Genomic DNA, 22,784 nt, shown 5'->3' on the forward strand with positions numbered 1-22,784 from the left:
ATCTCTAAGTTTCTAATCATTGGGGAATTAGGTTGCTAAGTTGAATCTCTTCTAATTGCTAGGGTTGGTATTATGGAAATTGGGGGTTTTCTTTTATTGATGAAACTAATGCTAATTGGAGACTAATTGGTATTGATCATTAGTATTTGAACTTTATGAACTTGGGATTGACCTTTTCCAACTTGTAGTTTCCTATTTTTCTGTTGTGGCCTAGGGTCACTTTTAGGGTTATTTTGGGGTTTATCGAAATCCTAGCAAAATTTATGTCTTTAGATTCGTAGTCTAATGCAGGTCATTTAACTGTTAGACTTTGAGCATCAGAGGCAATCCGAAAAGGGAAAGCCTAGGTTTGAGGAGTACGAGGCTCATGTTCGGCTTTGAGGTAGGTTACAGCTTACCTTCTTAGATTTTGATTAGCAAATCGCATGTGTTATATAGCTATTGGCAGGGAAAGAATGATAGGCCTTCGGGTATGGTTGTGGTGTTAAATCCACTAGGTTGGTATGATTTCTGATTATGTGGGCTTGTCGCCGTACTATATGTAATATGGACATGTGGGGTACTTGACTACATGGTTGTGGTGATGCGGAATGTGTTAGTTCTAATTGTTGTGATTGGGGATGAATATCTGATACGTTTCCATGATAGTCTTCATAATTCGTGCAAGGTTTAATTTGTTATTATGATACTTTTGAATTCCATATCATATTTATTGGCGTTGATTGCATGTAATTCTTCATTTCTTGCATTCATACATTCATACATGATGAAAGAGTTATGGAAAGGAAAGAAAGAGAAAGAGGAAAGTATTATGATTATTGCTATAGTCCGAGGTTTTCACAAGATATAGTGGCAGAGTCACGACCTGTTTTCTGTCCGGGGTGGCTAGTACATGGGCGCTGAAGGTCCCCCATAGGTCATGGCTATTGAAGTGAAAAATGCTTGTAGCATATGTGTATAGGTTCGAGATATTGGCTATTGCATTCCATCCGTTTCGTGTTTTCTTATCATTGTATCGCATATTACCTTATCGAATTCTTATTGATGATTCTCTTGAGTGTTGCTGGTTGTGTGGATAGGGATTTCCTCCGACGAGCCGCTTCTCACTTGTTTTAATATTACGAGCAAACGGGCTAGCTAAATAAATGGTCGTCCACCTGATGCCACTGTTGTAACGTGCATCCACAGAAAGAGTGTTAGTCCTATATGATGTCGATCTGTGTCGTTCACTCTTGTCGTGTCATTCTTTTGCTTGCTCGGTTATGCCCTTGGTTCTGACGCTCTTGGTTTCGGTATTATGTATGATGAATTTGTCTTAAAACAGAATATGAAAAAAACAAAAATCAAAGCGTTGTTCATAGATTTTTTTTTTTTCAAGATGTTTGATTGTAAAAATGGACTATAATTTTTTGGAGTATTTATGATTGTCATCATGACATGTGCATCTGAGCAAGGATATTTGGCTATCTGTGGCATCTTATGGCAGAATGGAATTTTTGAGACCCCATCTAAAATTCTGCCCCAGTTGAAGGCGTGGCTTGGCTGACTCTTGTGCAGAATTTGTAGAGAAGGAATTTTTATGATCCTCTCAAATATTCCAGCCCGGTTGAAGACGTATTAGCAAACTTTCCGGCCAATTCTAAAATTTTGAATTTATGAGGTCCCTTTCAAAAATTCTATCCCTGTGGATTTTTATGGGTTTCTTGGGTTTTTTGATTGGTACGGCGAGCTCAATGAGCGCCTACAAATCCTGTTGCAGCAGGAATTAGGTCGAACGTAGTTCGGAATAAAATAATTGATTTTTCTAATAATTTGACCGAGTCCTATATGGATAGCCTACGTATCGCACCTTGGGAAATCAGGTCACTGCATAGTTCATATTACAGGGAAATCATTTGTTTTATCTTTTTATTACAAGAGGAAGACCAAATCTGATATGGATTTTCTACTTATCTGTACCATAAGAGATAAGTTTTGATGTAGTGATCACAAGTAAAAGTAAAATTACAAATTGAAAAGAGTCTTTATGTGTACTATCTCTTGACTGCATGTGAATTGATTGCTTTGGGCATGCTTGACCGTCCATTTTCAGTAACATAATAATAAAAGAATTGCATATAAACTGAAAAATAGAAGAAGATATAAATATCTTTAATTTGTGTCTACCTTTTGAATGTGGCGCCTTTTTCTTGAATATGCCATCCCCTGCACTCTCTTCTTCCCCTTCCTCCACGACCTCAGTTTCTTCCTCATATTCCTCCTCTTCATCATCATCTTTCTTTTACACGTGTATGTGTTTTGAACGTGGGGCCCTTTCAGTCTCACCTTCCTCTTCCTCCTCAGTTTCTTGTTCCTTTTTTTCTTCATATTCCTCCTCCTCGTCCTCATCATCTTCTTTATCTTCCACGCGTTTACCTTTAGGACGTGGCTCCTTTTTCCTCCACATTATTATTTCCCTTTAATTTTCTTCTTCGTCTTCTTCTTTTAAACCTCAAGTTCATTTCTTTTCACAACAAGTGGTTCCAAGTAATTTGAAGTCAAGTTTTCCATCATAGTCAAAAATTTAAAAAGTCTACAAACTCTACTTTGTTCTTCTCAAATCTCCCATCCATATTGAAAATAAAAATCTGTCCTTGTTTTGGGCACTCCTATAGGACAATTATTGCCAAATTGATCCCTAAGAGAAACCTTCCTAGGTAATTCCCCATTTTTGTAATCGATATAAGCTGTGAAGATTTACTGTGGAAAAGAAAAGCTCCATTTTTAACAAAAATATAGAACAACACCATTTTTTTTTAAATCAAACTGTGCACACCATATAAAATTACGTAGCTACTATTGGGCGGAAAAATATTTCAAATAAACTCAAAGTTTGATAGTTTTGTGATTACGATTCTAGAATGTAACTATTTCATAAACTAGACCTAGAAAAAATACTGTCTGAGAAATTCTCATAGTTTTACTGCATAGTTACTTCCTTTAACACATACAATACGGTCATTTGCAAATGCAGTATGCAATTGAAGACATCTATAAATTGAATTCTACATAAATACTAGTATAAATTGGGAGATTTAAAATTTACTTGCATCTCTACAAAGGATTTTTTTCTCGTCTTACTTCTCCTCCCCCTAGTTGTTGCCATATATTAAAAAAGCAGTTTTAAAAAATATTTCAACATAAAGAGTCAGCTAGAATCATGGATCAAATATCTGAATATATATTAGAACATGGAAAAAGGATGAGAGAGAAAATACGCTTAAAAAAGAATGTATCCAAAAGTTTTGCAGATCTAAATCTACCAAGGCCTTCTCCTCTCTTTACTTCCCCTTCTCATATCCATTGCCCACATCTCCTAATAGAAAAATAAAATCAAGAAAAAAATTCTATGAAATTAAATACCACGAGGACTTAAAAAAGAAAAAATGAGGATGAGAGGCAAAGTAAACTTAAAAAGAATGTATTTAAAGGTGATCTATGTTTTGTAGATCTATATGTCACATTCTTTACTTGCCCTTCCCGTATCCACTTGCAACTCCAAAAAGGATTTTTTTTTTCAAGAAATCAAATACCATGATGACAAGAAGTATACTTACTAGATACTTTGAGCTACTTTTAGGGGAGAGAAACTTGAAGAAGCCATTTTCAATCTTCTCTTTGTTGTTAAACTTTTAAAAACTATGTGAACGGAGAAAGATGCATGAACAAACATTCAAAACTCATAGCATGCTAAATTCTGATGAAATGCAAAGAGAAAAGAACAACAACCATGTTTTCAAATATAGGCAAGATCCCAAAACAGAAGTAAACAACATAGGGAGTTCAAGAAGCTTTTCCAAATCTTTTAGTCATCTAGCCCCATCCCCAAATAATTAAAACATTTAGGTTATGTCCTTAGCTAAACTCTTCTTTTTTAATCCATACACAGTTTCCTTATTATGTTTAGACAAGTCTAATTCATACAAGGCAGCTTAGTTTCACCCCTTTATCCTTGATCCATTGATAAGAGAGAAAACCAGAGAGGTGTTCATAGCAAATACATATCCCATAGACCATAAGGCATGCCATGGCACGTCTTACATGAGGGAAAGGTATTATGAGCCAAGTTTTCCTTGGTTCTTTCCAATCCCTACTCCAAGGTGCCTTTAAAAGGCTTCCCTAGGCCATGTTGTCACGCCCCGAACCATGGCCTGGGCGTAACACGGCACTCGGTGCCTTACTGCATGTGACCGAGCAAACCACATGGCTTGCTGAATCATCATGAGGCATAACATGAGCGGAATATAACGTGAATGCATGATGAGCCTTTATGAAATGCAATAAGTCATAATACTTAATCAAAATACTTGTTTAAACGTGAGTGTGGAAATAACATGAATGAGCCAAAATGGTCATACAACTCTGAAAGTGTGACATGACATAACTGACTTGTCTAGTCTATGAAACCTCTAACATAAATCTGAACATGGAAAACATACTCGCTGGGACAAGGCCCCCAGTATACCTTAGATGCATTAGCTAATCATACGATAAAGAGTTGACTAAACCCCGAATGAGATGGGGCTCAACAATAAGCTGATACGAATGTTGTCCTACTGAGCAGATGTGTCGTCCTATAAATCAGTACCTGCATCGTGAAATGTAGGCCCCCGAGCAATAAAAGGGGACGTCAACACATTAAATGTACTGGTATATAAAGCAACTGAATGAAATAACATGATAAGAACTGAAACTGAAAAACTGGACATGAAAAATGAGCATGAGCATGGGTACATATACATATATATATATATATATAACATAAGTAAAACATGATAAGTAGGGAGAGCATTTCATAAACCGACACATGATATCACCACGTGGATACGGGGAGTCTGGTACCTCACCGGACCAGCAGAGCCCCCATACCTTGCCAGGGTATAAGGTGGTAACGTGCCTGATGGATCCATTCAGTGTGAAATTAAGGAATCGTCCTAACTGGGCGGAGCGATCCTTGTCCTACGGTGGCTACGTAGTTTCAGGCTATCTGAGCCTTCTCGGTAATTCGAGCAACTCCCAAAAACATGAACATGATATAATTCGCTAAGAAGCCCATAATTTTCGTGAATTAACTTGTACTTGTCTTGTAATCATGATTTCATGAAATAACTTGTAAACATGGTTTCATGAAATAACTTGTAAACATGGTTTCATGAAATAACTTGTATTTAGCATGTATGTATCTTGAGTCATGGCATGAACATACTTATATAATACAATTGCATGAAAACTTGTAGATATGTAGGATATTCATGAAATAAGCATTTTTATTTAAAAACATGCAAGAACCCATGGAATACAAGATATGAGTTTTCATGGATTACGGACGGATTCTCAATGATCATAAAGAAATATTAAGAACTCAATGATGGAATTATAACAATTCATACATAATATAATCATGGGCATGGACCTAGGGTTATCATAAGCATGGTATAGAAACCTTAGTTTTAGTAGAGAATCATCATTTATGGATTATGAGGCGTGGGGAAGAAACAATGATGTTCCCACACGTAGATAGTAACTCTACATACCTGGTAATGCTCCAAAACTTGAATTAAAGAGTTGAACTTTGAAGAAGATTTCCAACATCTTGAATCTTGAACCTTGAACTAGGGTTTTCTTGAAAACCCTAGTTTAGGATTGATGATTTCTTGTTTAGATTACAAGGATATGTATTAGAATTGACTTGGAATAATTAGAGTAGGCTTACCGTGGTGTTCTTGATGATAGAAGAGGGTAGGAGGTCGTTCTAGGGCTTGAAGGATTGAAAAATAATGATTTGAACGAATATATACTGTTCTGGAAAAATTAAATTTTACACTCAGTTAAATACTGGCCGTATTTTAAAATACGGGCCGTATTTTGAAATACGGTCCGTATTCCGTATGGACTGCACTGTGTCTCTTCAGTAAAATGGTCATAACTCTTTGCACAGATGTCCGTTTTGACCCCCATAATATACCGTTGGAAAGGTATTTCAAAGCTCTACAACTTTCATCAAGAACGTTTTCCCAAATTCCAAATACGTTTTGAAACACATGCCGTATTTTGAAATACGGTCCGTATTTAACGATGTAACCTCTAAGTGTCAAATTCCAGAATGCTCAGAAATCTTTGGTACCAGTTTACAACTTAAAATACGAGTCGTATACTGAAATACGATCACTGTTCATGGGCGCAAACCACCATCTTACGACTGAAGAGGAAATTGCAAATTCCCATATTCTTTATCTGGTTTTCTAAGTCTAGGATCATGGTCAAAGCTTAGGTTAAAGGTACGAGGTATTACACATGTGACTTAGGATCCACACCTACACACACTCTAGTTGTACTCTTTCATCAATCTATCAACTTAGTATTAATAGCAGAGACAATTTATCATTTACAAATTATCTTCAACTTGGAAGACTACTCATGATAGGGTTTAAGTTCTTCCATTTTTAGCAGAACCTTGTATGGTCTCAATATCTTCTTTTAAGCCAACTTTTACATGGATAAAACTAAAGTGATTTTAGTAAAACAAGGACCTCACAAACAAACACCAAACAGACCACGATTTTATCAAAAAGATCAACCTCACCCTATCATCCTATCACCAATCCTGTTTGTCATCTAATCAGTAGACTATTTGGATCATGAGTTTAATAGGCAAGTAGGGGAAGGAAACATACTGCAGAAATGTTATTCACATCATTATGTTTTATACACATTACTCAGAATCATTTATAGGAAGTATGTTAGGTATCAAAAGCAAAAAGGTCACTCATCATGATACCCAATTAAATAACTTCAGCTAATGAGAGTAGGATTTGGCATGCAACAACACTATGATCTATGAAAACAGTAGCGCAAGCTAGGCACATAAGAGTTACAGACACATTCATGATTCAAAATAGGGTCACACAATGATGTGCCGTGAAATTATGGCACATTCGATGTTTTTTGGCTATAAGTTTTACCTGTTTTGAGCAAGTCTTGGACTTTTTGATGTGTTTGTGATGTGTTGTAGGTATTTAATGTATTTAGGGAGCAAGTCATGAAAATGTTGTAAAAAGATGTTCAAGAAACCAAAATAACTGAAGCTTGGATTTTACGGAGCAAAAGACGGACCGTATAATATTTACGGTCCGTCAATTCAACCATAGATCAACGACAGAAAGGCCTCAGACCTGAAGGAAGAATTTATAGCAGAAAGTACGAACCATACATTATTTACGATCCGTATATCCCACCGCAGATCGGTTCCAACAAAGTCTCAAAGTAAAGAAGAATGTACGGACCAGTTTTCGGACCGAAAAAAAGGGAGAGTATTTGGGCGACAGAAGAGGATTTTATGGAGACTATTTACAGATTCTACGGACCATATATATTTTACGGTCCGTACATTGGTCCGTCAGAACAATTTTGTCAAACGTGTTTTTCACGACTTAGACTCTTATAAATATCTGATGTCGGTTTCTTGTTGGCGACAATTCACCAGATTTCAGTTTTATTTCCTTAGCATTGAATACTCATAGTTTTTGAAGTCTTTTTGGGATTACAAACAATTGCAATTAATTTCTCTTCAATTCCAATCAATCATTCGTAAGCATTATGATCTCAATTATTTGTTATTGTTCTTCTTCTTCTATGAGTAGCTAATTTTCTTTACTAAGGTTGTGAACCCAAGGATGAGTGTTTTGTGATTGGTATTTTGTTATTGATATACGCATAATGGATTGTTAGGTTTATTTGTTCTTCATTTTCATCATATAGTTAGTGGTTGCAAACATTAGCTAAACACCACAAACTTTGTTTTATTTGGAAAAATAACTAGGGTTTGGTAAGAACAAATAACAAGAACTCAAGGCGTTAAACCTTGTTTAATAAGTTCACTTAGGAATGAGAGGAATTTACTTGGCATAATTAACCGTTCTTCATGCATACTTTCTTATCTTTGGAAAAAGCATAGAAAAAAATAATCCTTTCTTATTGGGAAATAGTTTAGATTAACATAGAGGTTAGAAGTATATCAAGATCAAGACTCATGATCATACACTTTATCTGACGGGGACACAACCTTGGTTATTTTTACCCATATATTTACAACTTTAAATTTCTAGTCACTTTAAATTAGTCCACAAACCAAATCTCCTATAAAATCCTTTTTCTGGAATACACCAGAACCGCAAGATTAGTATAATACTTGTTTAGTAAACTTTTCACACCATATTCTTTGTGGGATTCGACCCCAACCTTGTTGGGTTACTATATTTGACATCGTCCACTTTACGCTATTAAAAAGTGTATTTGAGCATATCACACAACAACATTAGAGATTGCTTTAAGTCATTAGTCCACACAGACAAATATCATTACATTAGGAGGGTTGACAACCAAACAACGATCTAATCAGCATTTCATATAGATATCTAGGTTTAAGGCGGTCTTTTAAAAAATTACACAACCTAGATTAGTACTCAAACAGTCATATAATACTATGTTAATCACTTAAGCAACTAGAAACAAGTCTCTTTATTCAAGTATACTACCAGAATGAGCTATTTAATCTTCATCAGACCTTAAACACATACCAAGGAAAGAATCATGGTTAAACAACTAGCATCTTAACTAAGTAGCTACTAACAAAACACACTACATTACAAATAAGCAAAAAATATAAACTAAAGAGCAAAAACAAGATAGAATGTTACCTTTTTTATGTGCAGCCTGTGTCAAGAACGAATTTGAAGCCCTTTGTGCTTCCAAATCCCAAACTCAGCCCCACCAACATAAAGGAAAACAAATTTTAGAACTAGAAGACTCAACTCTTTTTAAGTTTAGGTCTAAAATTATACTGATAAAGCTCAAATTTCAAGTTAAACTCAAAGTTCAAGATTTTTGTAGGTTCCCCCACCCCTTTCTTTTTTTTAATGATGAGGGTTGGGGTTCTATTTACCAAAGCCATGACAAACAGTAAAACCAACTGGTGTGGGACAAAAGAATTTCTTAGAAACAAACATTTAACATCAAAATTTTAACGGCTAGTATCTAAAGCTAACAAGCATTCACAGCCAGATCTGATCCATCTTGGATCGATCCAAGCCAAGCTCTTAGAACCATTGAAAATTCATTCATACAGTCAAATAAACACAGTAATTGCAATGTTTTATTTGAAAAATTAAAGGAAAAGCGAAAGAGGAAAAGGCTAATACTGTGTTTGGAGTGATTTCGAGCGAAAACAGGATCAAACATTAATTGTTATATGGATTTGGTTGTGCAAAAGCTGTAGCAGCTCTGAAATCTCTACATCTTTGGCATTTTTGGCATGAAAATAGAGAGAAAATAGATGACGGCGCCTAGGGTTTCTAGGGGAATGCGGAGAGAGGGGAGAGGTGTGAGCATTAGGGGTCGTTTGGCGTGAATGAAAAATGATAAAGGGGTATTACCCCATTATCAGATGGAGGATTGGGCTGAGTTGGTCCGTTAAATGGACTGGACCTGGCCCTCAACTGAAGGGAAAAGGAAAGGGCCCTAATATAGTATATCACACATGCATATTTGTGTATATTAGACGTATATACGTACATAAGGGGTAAAATGGGTAAACTTAAATGAATGACAAAATGCTAAAGTATGGATTATTGATCATATTATAGTAACTAGGACATAGTTAGCCTTTTAACTAATTTTAAAAGATGACTAATTATGTAAATAGACTGAATTTGCAAATATAGCCTTAATTGACTTAATCCTAATTGCTTGTTGCAATTATAACCCCTTTATTAGCTGATTGCAATAATGTCCCTAGTTACTCTTAGTCTAATTAATTATTTCAATTATGGCCCTATTTATCTTAATTAACCAACTAAAGTTGAATAATAGTAATGGCCTTAATTAATTTGCCAATGGATTTGGTCATTTCAATTAAAACCACTATGGTTTTAGGAGGCTAATTTTAACAAAATGACCCCAATTGCCTTAAACCATGAATTGGCTAATTCAATTGTGGCCATAATGAAAACAATTAAATAGTTAAAACTAATTTGCAATAATGTCCCTCTAACAAATTGTGCAAATACACAAAGTTAAAGATTGAGGGGTAAAATGATTAATTCTTTTACTTACTCAAATTCCTTGGATTAAAGGGGAAAAAATTCTTGCTAATTTGACTGTGATGATTTAAACAACTTAATAAATAATTATCCAAAATTACTTTGCTTTGATTGTGTTTAACAAATATCTCATAAATGCCGTAAAATGTACCAATTAATTCCTAAATGACTTGTAATTGTTTTATCAATTTAAGGGAGTAAAATATTGACCTAAGCAGTGTAACGACCCGTTTGGTCGTTATAGTCTTGTCGGTATTTTCGCTCATTCCCGAGCATTGATTAGCTCACTTTTGATACGAGGGGACCGTTGGCATGCTTCTCAAGGTATCTAGACCGGATTCAGGCAACTTGTGGAAAATATAGACTTAAAATGAAAAATGTGCGACCCGAAGTTGACTTTAGGGTAAACGGACCATTTTCAGAATTCATCGATTCCGAGAGGTCCGGATGGTCGTTTAGTATTTGGGTGTGTATTTGGTTCGTTTCTCAATGTACTTGAATGCATTTTGGGACTTGGGTTGAGAAATGAGAATTAAGACATCGGGGGTTGACTCGGTCAACGAGACCTCTATTAGGAATTCTGAGGCCACAGGCGCGTTCGTAGCACGTTTTTATGTGTGTCTATGTGTATGGTATGTGAGCAGATGGCCTCGGGAACTAGTCAAAAAATCGGATCGAATTGCGAAATTTAGGAAGTTTTCTGGTGTTTGGTGTCCGCTTTGGCGGCACCAGCACCGTGGCAGTGGTACTGCTTGGTCGGTAACCCTGCCACTGAAGCGGTCTAAGCGTTTTAGGCTTGACCGCATTCGGCGATCAGGTGACCACTGGGGTCGTGCCACTAGGACGGTCCCAGTACCGCTAAGGCGGGTGACGAGCAGTTAGTAACATTAATAAAGTGTTAAAAGCCCTTAAACTCTCATTATGTCTCATTTCGATATTTGAGCTAGAAGGAATTGTTCATAGGGATATTTGGAGGAGAATCTTGGAGGTAAATCTTGCTTATTTCTTCACTCTTCCTTTAACCATAATCATCTTAGATTCCCCTTTTCCCTTAATAAACCCATGGTGATGGGAGTTGAAAGAGGGTTTTGGAAGAATATTGTCCCTAGGCTTATTGATGATAATTGGTGATGTTTATGTTAGATATTGAATAATCTAAGCTTATTAATCATATATCTTCCACTTTTAGCGTTGAATTTCGGAATCAAAAACTTAGGGTTTATACCCAATTTGGGGGTTTTGCTTGAAATCAGAAATTAGGCTAATCCTTGAGTTAAATCAATAATTATGGTTGGGTTATGATTACCTAGCACTTAATTTGATATTTTGTTCTCGAATTTCCTGTTTTGCCCTTGTGGGCTCATTTCCCCAATTTCTAGGGTTAGAAATTGACCTAATTGAAATAGTAGCAATATTAGTGTCATTCTTCATGATTTCTAATCTAGATTTCGATTATGCTTAGACTACTTTGGTTCTGAGGTTCAGTAGAAAGGCAAGGCAAATGAGTGGGTTGTTGGTGTTGCAGTTCTGCCATCTAGGTAGGTTATGGCTTACCCTTGGTGAGACTTCGTATAGCGAAGCACATATCTAGATTATATTGTCAGAGACAGCATGTGAACCTTCGGGTATGAAGTTGGATTGGATATTGCCTTAAGATGGGCCCTGTTGTATGTTGGGACTAGCCACCCCGTTGTGTTGTGCTTGACTGTTCTATTGTGTCGGCTTGAAGCCGTGGGTTGTTCTTAGATAATAGATCCTGTTATTCATCTTGATTTGGATATATTATTGGCATACCCACTATTGGTATTGTGATAATTGATATATTATTGGCATACCTACTGTTAGTATTGTGATATGATACATTGTTGGTGTACCCCATTATTGGTACTTGATTGTTGATGTTGATACACGTATTGCATATATTCTCACTCATTCATGATGCATGGCCGATACCCAGTGATGATCCGGTATTGTTGATTGAGTGAAACTGGTATTTTGATAAACTCTTTCACATGAGTGATTGTGAGAAAGCCGATGTCCGAAGCTCAATTCTGGAATCGTTGGTTGTATGAAACTGATAACTGATAAACTCTTTTACTTGAGTGATTGTGAGAAGGCCAATGTCTGAAGATCAATTTCGGAATTGTTGATTGTATGAAACTGATATTTGATAAAACTCTTTTACTTGAGTGATTGTGAGATGGCCGATGTCCAATGATCCATTCTGGCACCGTTGTTACATGGCCGATTCTGATGATATTTCCGGAATCGTTGTTAGTGCATGGACTCCGTGGGTCCCCCAGGGTAGTGCCGGTGAGAACCCCCCATGGGCAGAGATTCGAGGTCCCGTCTGTCTGTTGGGCAAAGATCTAGGATGGGTGGCACTTAGACTTCGCGAGTCATGCTGGGTTGTGCTACCGAGATGTAGATATTTCCGTCCGGAGTACATATGTACACCTCATTTGCATGGCATTGCATTGCATTCTTACCATTATTGCAGTGCATTATATTATGATTTAATTGAGATGTTTGGTGACTGGATTGTGATGTTAGATTGGATCGGATATATTCAGACTTGACATATTTGGGATTAGATGCTTACATAGGCAATGGCAGATACTCAGTTGTGATTATATTGTCTTATGCTTGGTTGGTTTATTTGCTTATCTGCTTTATTATCTGAATTATATTAGCTATGCTTAGTCGGCTGATGATGCCTACTAGTACTGTTGTTTGTACTGACCTGCACTTGCTGCATTCTTTATGAATGCAGAGTATCAGATTGGATCCACTTCTGTGACCCGTGGCTGATCGACGTATTCAGCTTCCTCTCGAGTTTCCAGGGTAAGCATGGCCGTCCGCTGACCTTGAAGACTTTCCTATCATATGTCCTATTTATTTAAGAGACATAGACATTTTATGTATTAGTATTCCGGATTGTATTATTCCCCTTAGATGCTCTTATATTATTTAGACTAGACCCTGGGGGTGTTTATTGTCTTCCACACTTTCTACTACTTATATATATATATATAGAGAGAGACAGAGAGAGACTTACGTATTTTTCTATTCCGCTACTTAATTTTCATCCTTTTATGTATTGGTTCATTGTTAGGGTGAGAGTTCGCTTACCGAGGTGGGAAGGTAAGTGCCCGCACGGCCTAGGCTAAATGGGTCGTGACAAATAGCTTTATAAAAATCATTTTGACGCTTTTAAAATGCATGATTCACTTTGTTTGTCATCCAAAGACTCTGAGTAATTAAAATAAATTACGGGAGGTAAAATATTAGGTGTCAACACCACCCTATCGTGATATCGACTTCTGCATTGATCTAGAGCTGGGCACTCGCCTATTTCTATTTCGCTATATTGGATGAATCCGGCTAAGTTGAGAGAGTTGAAAGAATAGTTGCAAGATCGTCTGAGTAAGGGTTTCATTAGAATGAGCGTCTCCCCTGTTACACCTCGGAATTTCGGGTTGCTGAGCGGTGAATGGACTAACGTAAGTTAAGGTGTACATGATGTCCCTACAAGTAAGAAGGGATGTTTAATAATTCTAATTAAGATTCCAAAGAAGTTAGAGGCAAGGGAGAAAAATTCGTCAAATAAAAATTTCACTGTAGTCCTGCGAAAGGGGGTTCGACGGCCGTTCTTTGTACCGTCGGACGAGCCAACGATTCGTCGGTTGTACCGTAGAATCGAGTTAGCGCGGAGACCATTCGACGGATCAGATCGACGCTCCGTCGATCAGCTCGACGGACCGTCCTTCACACCGTATGATAAAAGGAAACGAACGGCTGCTCACTGGAAATTTAACGACTTCGACGATCAGATCGACGCTCCGTCGATCCGATCGACGCTTCGTCGGTCGTACCGTATATCTCGGCAGGGAGAGATTTCAACAATTAAATATAAGGACCATTCCCTCATTTTATTTCATTTCATTTTCCACTATTCTCTCTTCAAGAAAACTCTAGAACACTCTCCAATATTCATCTACATAAAATCAAAGGAAATCCATGATCAACTACACCAAAACTAAGAAATCAAGTGTGTGAAACCTAGTAAAAGTTCATCTACACCAAGAAAACTCAAGGGAAGTGAGTTAGGGTTTTGGTGCAAGAAGATAAGTTCCACTCAAAGGTTGTTCCTCCATCATCTAAGGTGAGTTTTATGGTCATTCCATGTTGTTTAAGGTATTGGAAGGCTAAGGCACTTAAATTGTAGAAAGACATAGAAAATAGGCCATGAATGTGTGAATAGTGTCATTGTTGAGTAGTAGTTTGGGGTGAATGATGAATATTGGTATGTTGTGATTGTAAATATGTTATGAATGACATCTAGAATATGGAATAAGTATTATTTGTGAGAAAATGCAATAATGAATTATGACCATGATTATGGAGAAATTGGAGTGAAATGGCGAAATGCGGATAATGTAGATGAATGATGATTGTTGCCTATGATATTGTGAATATTGTTATGGATGTTTTGGAGTTGATATATGATATGAGGAAAAGTTGTATAAACAAAGGAAATGCTGCCCAATTTTCTTTAGCTTTTAGTAAGCACGTTCAAGTAATCGATTAGCTAATGTTCATGCGACTTCGCTTGAAGGTAGAAACGTGGGCATTGAAGGAAAACAAGCAAGCGATAGATTAGTTAAATGGAAAAAGGTATGTGAGGCTAGTCCTTTCTTTCTTTGGCATGAATCCTATGGCTTGACTTTTCTTTCTTCTTCATGAATCTCCTACATTCCGGAAAACAAAGAGTCTATGTTCATGACTAGCCATATGAGATAAGAGATATATATTATGAGCCCAATAATGATGATGATGAGTTTAAGTCTAAAGATTCTAGAGTTCACGATATAATATCCCTACAAAGTTAATGATGTTGTTTATTGTATATACTCACCTTATATACTATTTCTTTCAAGGTGAGGCAGAATACTTATAAATGCTCCATAATGGAATCGAGGGTCCACGACCTTATGTCACCTTGATAAAGGATAGCTATCTCTGAGTTTCTATGCATGCATTATGATGAGTACATATTGATGATATTACACTACGCCTATATGGCCGGGCAGCACCGCTAAGGCGGGCGGCTTATAGATGATTACACCGTATCTATATGGCACGGGCAGCACCACTAGTGGGCGGCATGAGATGGTACCCCGGACGCGGGAGGCCTGGACGCAAGCTAATGATTATCACACCGATTTGGTATGGACGGGCAGCTTATACATTTATGCATACATGATATGATGATTATGAGTAAGAAAGCATGTGTTATTTCTTTTATAAGTGACAGTCATATACAGTTGCTCCTTACTGATGCTTTCTTTATCTCATTGACGTATCTTCATTATTTATGCCTCTCACACTCAGTACAATGTTCGTACTGATGTCCGTTTTCTTTGGACGCTGTGTTCATGCCCACAGGTAGACAGGGAGGTGATCTTGATCCAGACTCGTAGGAGCCAGTAGCTGACTTGAGAGCACTCCATTGTTCCGGAGGTGCTACTTGGTTCATTCTTTTGTGTATATACATATATATGTATTATGGGCACGATGGGGTTTTGTCCCGTCCATATGTCTAGTACTCTAGTAGAGGCTCGTAGATACGCAGTGTGGGTTATATGGTCCCACGAGATTACTACCGTATATATATATATATATATATTATTTTGATGGCCGAAAGGTTTATGTATATAAAAGTGTTTATGTTTCAAATGAAAGATGATTATCTTATGATTTGAATATGAATTTGATAAAATAAGGCTTAATGAGCATGATGAGTAGCAGAACGAGTGGTGCTCGGTGGTTAGCCCCGGGTACCCGTCGCGGCCCCTAGGCGGGTCGTGACATCCCCTTAGGGCGCTCCTAAGCTTTTTGTAAAGAAGAAAGATGGGTCGATGCTGATGTGTATTGATTACCAGAAGTTGAACAAAGTTACCATCCGGAATAAGTATCCTATTCCCCCCATCGATGATTTATTTGACATGCTATAGGGAGCCACAATATTTTCCAAGACACATTTTAGGTCGTGCTATCACCAGTTGAAGATTAGGGCCGAGGATATTCCCAAGACAGCTTTCAGGACTCGTTATGGTCATTACGAGTTCCTAGTTATGTCTTTCGGGCTTACAAATGCCCCGAGAACTTTTATGTATCTGATCAATGGCATCTTCAAGCCATATTTGGACTATTTCATCATAGTTTTCATTGATGACATTTTGGTTTATTCGCGAAGCAAAGAAGATCATCCGAGACATTTGAGGATTGTACTTGGATTGTTGAAGGAAAAGGAACTTTATGTCAAATTTCTAAGTATCAGTTTTCGCTCGATTCCGTGGCATTATTGGGGTATGTTGTGCCTAAGGATAGGATTATGGTAGATCCCAACAAGATCGGGGCAGTCCAAGATTAGGCTAGGCCCATATCAGTGATCGAGATCCGGAGTTTTGTGGGTCTCGCCAATTATTATCGCAGGTTTGTGAAGGGGTTCTCTTCGATTTCTTCCCACTTGACTCGTTTGACTCAAAATAATTAGCCTTTTCAGTGGTACGATGAGTGTGAGGAGAGCTTTCAAAAACTCAAGACTTTGTTGACTCCAACTCTTATTTTATCTCTACCACTCTAGGGGAAGGATTTCATTGTGTACTGTAATGCTTCACATGTAGGTTTGGGTTGTGTGTTGATGCAGGAGGGTAAAGTGATTGTTTATGCTTCAAGGCAATTGAAGGTGCATGAAAATAACTACCCCACTCATGACTTAGAGTTGGCGGCAGTGGTATTTGTTTTGAAGATTTGGAGGCACTACTTGTAATGGGTTCATTGTGAGGTGTTCACTGATCATCACAGTCTTCATGTGTTCAATCAGAGGGACTTAAACTCCAGACAGCACAGATGGATAGAGTTACCTAAGGATTATGACCTGACCATTATGTGTCATCCACGCAAGGCCAATGTTGTGGTGGATGCGCTGAGCCAGAAGGCGATAGTTTGGTCTGATTGGTTGTAGGGGAGAGACCGTTGACCAGACACGTTCAGACTTTAGCAAATGGGATGGTGAGGCTTGACATTTTGGATTCAGGTAGAGTTCTAGCTTGTAATGAGGCGAGGTCGTCTCCTTTTTAACAGATTAAGGTACAACAATTTGAGGATGTGAAATTGTGCAACATTCGTGATAAAGTGTTAAGTGGAGAGGCCAAAGAGGTAATTCTGGATAGTGAGGGGGTTTTGAAGATTAAGGGGCATGTTTGCATTGCTCGAGTTGGAGGGTTGATCAAGATGATTTTAGATGAGGCTCACAGTTCTAGATATTCTATTAACCCTGGGACTCAAATATGTACCGTGATTTGAGACAGAGCTATTGATGGGGCAAGATAAAGCGTGATATTGTTGAGTTCATTTACCAGTGTTTGAATTGCCAGTAGGTTAAGTATGAGCACCAGAGATCGGGGGTATGATTCATAGGATGCCCATTCTAGAGTGGAAGTGGGAGGGATAGCCATGGACTTTGTGGTTGGTCTACCGAAGACTTTGGGTAAGTTTGACGCTATTTGGGTTATTGTGGATAGGTTGACCAAGTCCTCTCACTTCATTCCAATTCAGACCACCAACAATGCAGAGAAGTTGGCCATGATCTACATCAGAGAGATTATTTGATTGCATAGAGTGCCCGTTTCCATTATCTTCGACAGAGGCACTTAGTTCAAGTCCCATTTTTGGAGGACTTTGTAGAAAGAGATGGGGACTCAATTGGATCTTAGTACCGCTTTTCACTAGCAGACTGATGGTCAGTCTGAGTGGACGATTCAGGTTTTAGAGGATATTCTCTGAGCATATGTGATCAACTTTGGTGGTCATTGGGACTAATTCTTACCTTTGGCAGAATTTGCATACAACAAAAGCTATCGCTCGAGTATTGATAAGGCTCCATTCGAGGCTTTACATGGGAGGAAATTCCAATCTCCGATGGCTTGTTTGATGCTTTTGAGGTGAGACCTTTGGGTACTGATCTATTGAGAGAGTCATTCGACAAGATAAAGTTGATTCATGAAAAGTACTAGTGGCTCAGAGTAGGCAAAAGGTGTATGTGGATCGAAAGGTTCGTGATTTGGAGTTTATGGCTAGTGACCAAGTTCTATTGAAGGTTTCACCCATAAAGGGTGTGATGATATTTGGAAAGAAAGGAAAGCTAAGCCCGAGGTTCATTGGTCCAATTAAGATCCTTCGTCGTGTTGGGGGTGTAGCTTATGAGTTGGTGTTACCTTCGGATTTGTCGGGTGTTCATCCAATGTTTCATGTATCCATGCTAAAGAAGTACAATTCGAATAGGTCTTATATCATCCACTCGGTCCTATTCAATCAGAATTTGCCTTTCGATGAGGAGTCGGTAGCTATTTTAGATGGGGAGGTCCGAGAGTATAGATCAAAGAAGATAGCTTCGGTGAAGGTTCAATGGAAGCACCATCCAGTTGAGGAGGCTACGTGGGAAATTGAGGTTGATATGCATAGTAGGAATCCCCAGCTCTTTACCGAGTCATGTACCTTCCCTTTATTTCTTTTGTTTTTTGTTCGAGCATGAACGACTGTTTAATTAGTATTTGATGTAACGCCTCGTTTGGTTGTTTAGGGTTTTTGATCTCTTTACCCATTGACTGTAACACCTCGTACCTCAATGTTAGGATGCGTTGTAGTAAATCAATATGAGTTTGAAGGGATTAGGGTCATTCATGAGAAATCAAGGGTTTATGACAGTGTTATTGTAAGACCCCGTAAGTTTGACAAACCTTGATACCGTTAGATACATTTTGATATGGTATTTTCTTTTCAGTGAAACCTTTTTGTGAAAAATTGATAAATATGATTCTATATAGTTATAACTGCTACTACTTTTTGGATATGCTTTAAAGTATATATATATATATATATATATATATATATATATATATATATATATATATATATGATATGAGGTATTCACAAATGGGTGTTTCTTTATTATAAAGATAGGAATCATTTTTTTTTGTAAGAAAAGAAAGTCATTTTTTTACCGTTTTGAGAACTTAAACTTTGTACTCTTGACAATAGATTGGAGATAATAGAACTTGATAAAATATATTTTGTAGAAGTTTTAATTTATAATGTATGTATAATTTATTAATAATTTTAATGGAGAGATTTATAATTCTAGCTACGTATTGAAACCATGAGATACATTTAATAAGTAGTCATGAGTGTTACTTTATTAATTTAGTGTAGAAGACAATATTTTATGTTGTTCCACCACCTATAATTATTGGGTGCATATATATTATGTATATATTTGAGTACTTTTATGTGAAAGGACTTAACTAGTATTTAAGTTGATTTTGGCCTCACTTTTGTTTCAAAAAAAAAAAAAGATTCAATTTTATCCAAAAGTGACATACTCCCACCGCCTATAGCCTTTAGTGGGACACATAGCATTTATGTGATGGTCTTATCATTTTTTATTTTTTTTTGGCAAGGAGTAGTATATATTCTACTTCATCCGTTGGCAACCACAATTCCCATTGGGATAATTTATTTTGAAGAGCAAAAATGTTTAGCAAGTTGGGACAATTCATTTTTGAAGAGCAAAAATGCTCAGAAACGTGTTACTTTGGACTACTCCTTCGTGAAAGCTCTCGTCCAACTATCATGTTTTGTTATTGTCCAAGATTTCAACAAAAAATTAAGAAATCAGGAGTATAAATTTATGTTTTCCTCCATTTCTTGAGGTAAGATCTCATTCCTATATTCGTCTACGAGTTTGAATAAGTGTTTCTAGTATGTTATCAATAAGCGACTCATGGGACGGTGATAGGAAGCCATGAGTTCGGGTTGTGATTGTTATGTAAATTGATTAAGAAATGTTTTATGTAATTTGGAGGTTAGGGGATTTGGTAGCTCGTGTAGAGCTTGTTTGTGGTTAAAAGGAGGTCGGGTGTGGAGTACACCATTGGATAAAGCCTCGGGAGCTTGTCGCTCTTTGATTGCTTGACGATAGTGTAGTGTATTGTTTGGTTGGGCTGTTTTATATGGTTTTGTTGTGTTGTTTGGAGTTGTGTTGATAGGGATGGGATCGTGTTGAAGAGACGAAGTAGGAAAAGGTAAAATATGGTAGCGTTTTTGCGGGGAATTAAGATACGAAAGAGTCTACGAATTGACGCCCATGAGTTGTTCGATTAAATGTCTAAGTGAAGATTCCTATAAGCAAAGAAATTGGTTTTGATCTCAAATGGTTCATATTACGTAGGAAATCATTTGTAAGGAATTCGAGGACTCGGGAAACGTATATAACTCCATCAACGAGGTATGTAGGGCTTTCTCTTCTCTTCTTGTCATGACTATAATTCAAATGAGCTTTCATTGAAACGTTATTCCGTTAACTTATGTCGACCACGTTCAATAATGATCGAGCTAATCTCTACTTCATATATGACTTGTGTCAAAGTACTTTCTATGGTTCCACATCTCTTTTGGTTAACGATTGAACGACCTTCTGTTAACTTGTATCAACCACATTCCGAAATAGTTAAGATCATATCTTCTCATGAATAGCTTATAGTGGAATACTTTCCCGCAGTTCGTATCTATTTATTTGTCAATTGAAGAATGATGTTCATTATGGTAATTTTCACGTCAAAGTTGAGGCAGTTTTATTTCCAATCATTTGAGTTGATCTTTACCTCACGTGTAATCCATATCAAGTATATTTCATATTCTTTACATTTATGGTTTTCTTGATTGAAAGCTAAAGAACGTAGCGACAATAATGAAAATCGGAGGGTAATGACGACAGGTCACTCCGACTCTTTCTATGATGTCTCTTCTGAGGTCAGTCTTGCATGCATTTATATATATTTACTTATTTTCATTACCGAGCCGCGCTATAGTCGGTCAGGTAGGCACTTATATGTGTACCTAAACATGTTTTTTTCTTTACCGAGCCGTGTTGTATGCGGCCGGGTAGGCACGTAGCTGTGCACCTAGATGTATTTCTTTCTTTATTGAGCCGTGTTGTAGGCGGCCGGGTAGGCACGTAGCTGTGCATTGCCACTAATCAGTTGGGTAGAGATGCTGTTATGATGATGAGCTCACCCCACAGAGGGATTTATTATTGTTATATGATATGATATATGCCTCCACAGTAAGGAATGATTTTGCGGGCATGCATTTACTTTTATGTCATGATTATGGTCACCCTCAGTGGCCTCGTTCATAGTTTCAGGTTGTCTCTACATCTTTTCCCAAGTTATCTGTATCTCTTATGCTTATGTTATGTTTATGCTTACTGCCTTACATACTCGGTACATCTTTCGTACTGACGCATTTTATGCGCTGTGATCATGCCCACAGGTGCAGTAGACGGATTGTGGTACCTTTCTCAGTAGGATACCAAAGTTTAGCAGGGATGTTCGCACTCCATTATCCGGAGTTGCTGATCAGAGTCATTAAATAGGATGCATGCATTTATATAAAGAGAGTATAGCTATGGGTGTGTCGGGCCAGTGTCCCGACCAGTTGATGCATATTAGTGCTCTTAGAGGCTTACAGACTATCAGTCAGTGTACAGGTATTGTGTTTGGCCTTGCCGGCCTACTGACTAGTTGTCTTTCTTGGTTGTGGCCTTGTTGGCCCTTGTAATGCGTATATGTGTTAATTGGCCTTTTCTGCTGGCAGGTTGTTATGATATACTTCTTACTATTGTTATTCAGCGGCCTCATCGACCTATGATTCACGTTACAGAGTTTAGATATCACAGTTGGTTCGCTCGGGCCTTCGCGTGCCGAGTGCCAGCCACACCCCAAGTTTGGAGTGTGACAAACTTGGTATCAGAGCAGATCTGTCCTAGGGATGTCTGTAAGCCGTGTCTAGTAGAGTCTTGATTATGGATGTGTAGCGCGCCACATTTATAATCAGGAGGCTACGGGGCATTTAGGATGTTGCCTTCATTGGAATCAAGATCGTGCGGATAAAGCAGAGTCATAAGTATTTGAATTACTATTTCTTATCTTGTCCTTCTTTTTTTTAGTAATGCTGATCTGAAAGAAAAATACAATTAAGAGAAACTGAACAGGGACGCCGGAAAAAGGTATTAGTCGCTTTTCACCCTCTAATGTGAATCCAAGATCTTTAGACGTTACCTTGTAGTGAAGTAAAGAGGTAAATAATTTGAACGAAGGCAATCAAGGTATGATCTTTTGTCTATAATTTTTGATGAGCTAGTATGAGTATCTAAAGCATGTTCCCGGTAATAACTTACAAGGCAATGATCAGAATTCTTAAAGCTGACTGTTGAAGTTGTTTGTACTGTATTCGGGCTGCCTTGACTTGACGAGATTTGAAAATTTGTATCCGACTATTGATGAGATTACGTAATATTTTAAGATGTATATAGTTAATACAAGATGTAAGTTGAAGGAATAGATGATGATGTTGTGTTATAAACAGGTATTATATGAGAAGTTGATAGGTCGAACTTACTTTTGTTATTCAGAGCCGTAAGAAATATTGATAGGTTGTGGTTTGGTATTGTGGAAGATGTTCCAAGGTAAGATCTCATTTCCTCTTAATATGTGTGATTCGATGATGTCATAAATCTAAGAT

General features: G+C 37.5%; 1 long non-coding RNA gene across 1 annotated transcript; it reads right to left on the reverse strand.

The window, feature by feature from the left end:
• Positions 1-4,333: 4,333 nt before the first annotated feature.
• On the reverse strand, positions 4,334-9,516 carry LOC132621867 (uncharacterized). Its single transcript, XR_009575719.1, has 2 exons — positions 8,736-9,516; positions 4,334-4,627 (listed from the first exon to the last, which is right to left on the reverse strand). It is a non-coding gene; the product is annotated as an uncharacterized LOC132621867 (long non-coding RNA).
• Between the last annotated feature and the right edge of the window lie 13,268 nt (positions 9,517-22,784).

Source organism: Lycium barbarum, chromosome 12 (genome assembly GCF_019175385.1).
Source record: "Lycium barbarum isolate Lr01 chromosome 12, ASM1917538v2, whole genome shotgun sequence".
Classification (NCBI taxonomy): domain Eukaryota; kingdom Viridiplantae; phylum Streptophyta; class Magnoliopsida; order Solanales; family Solanaceae; genus Lycium; species Lycium barbarum.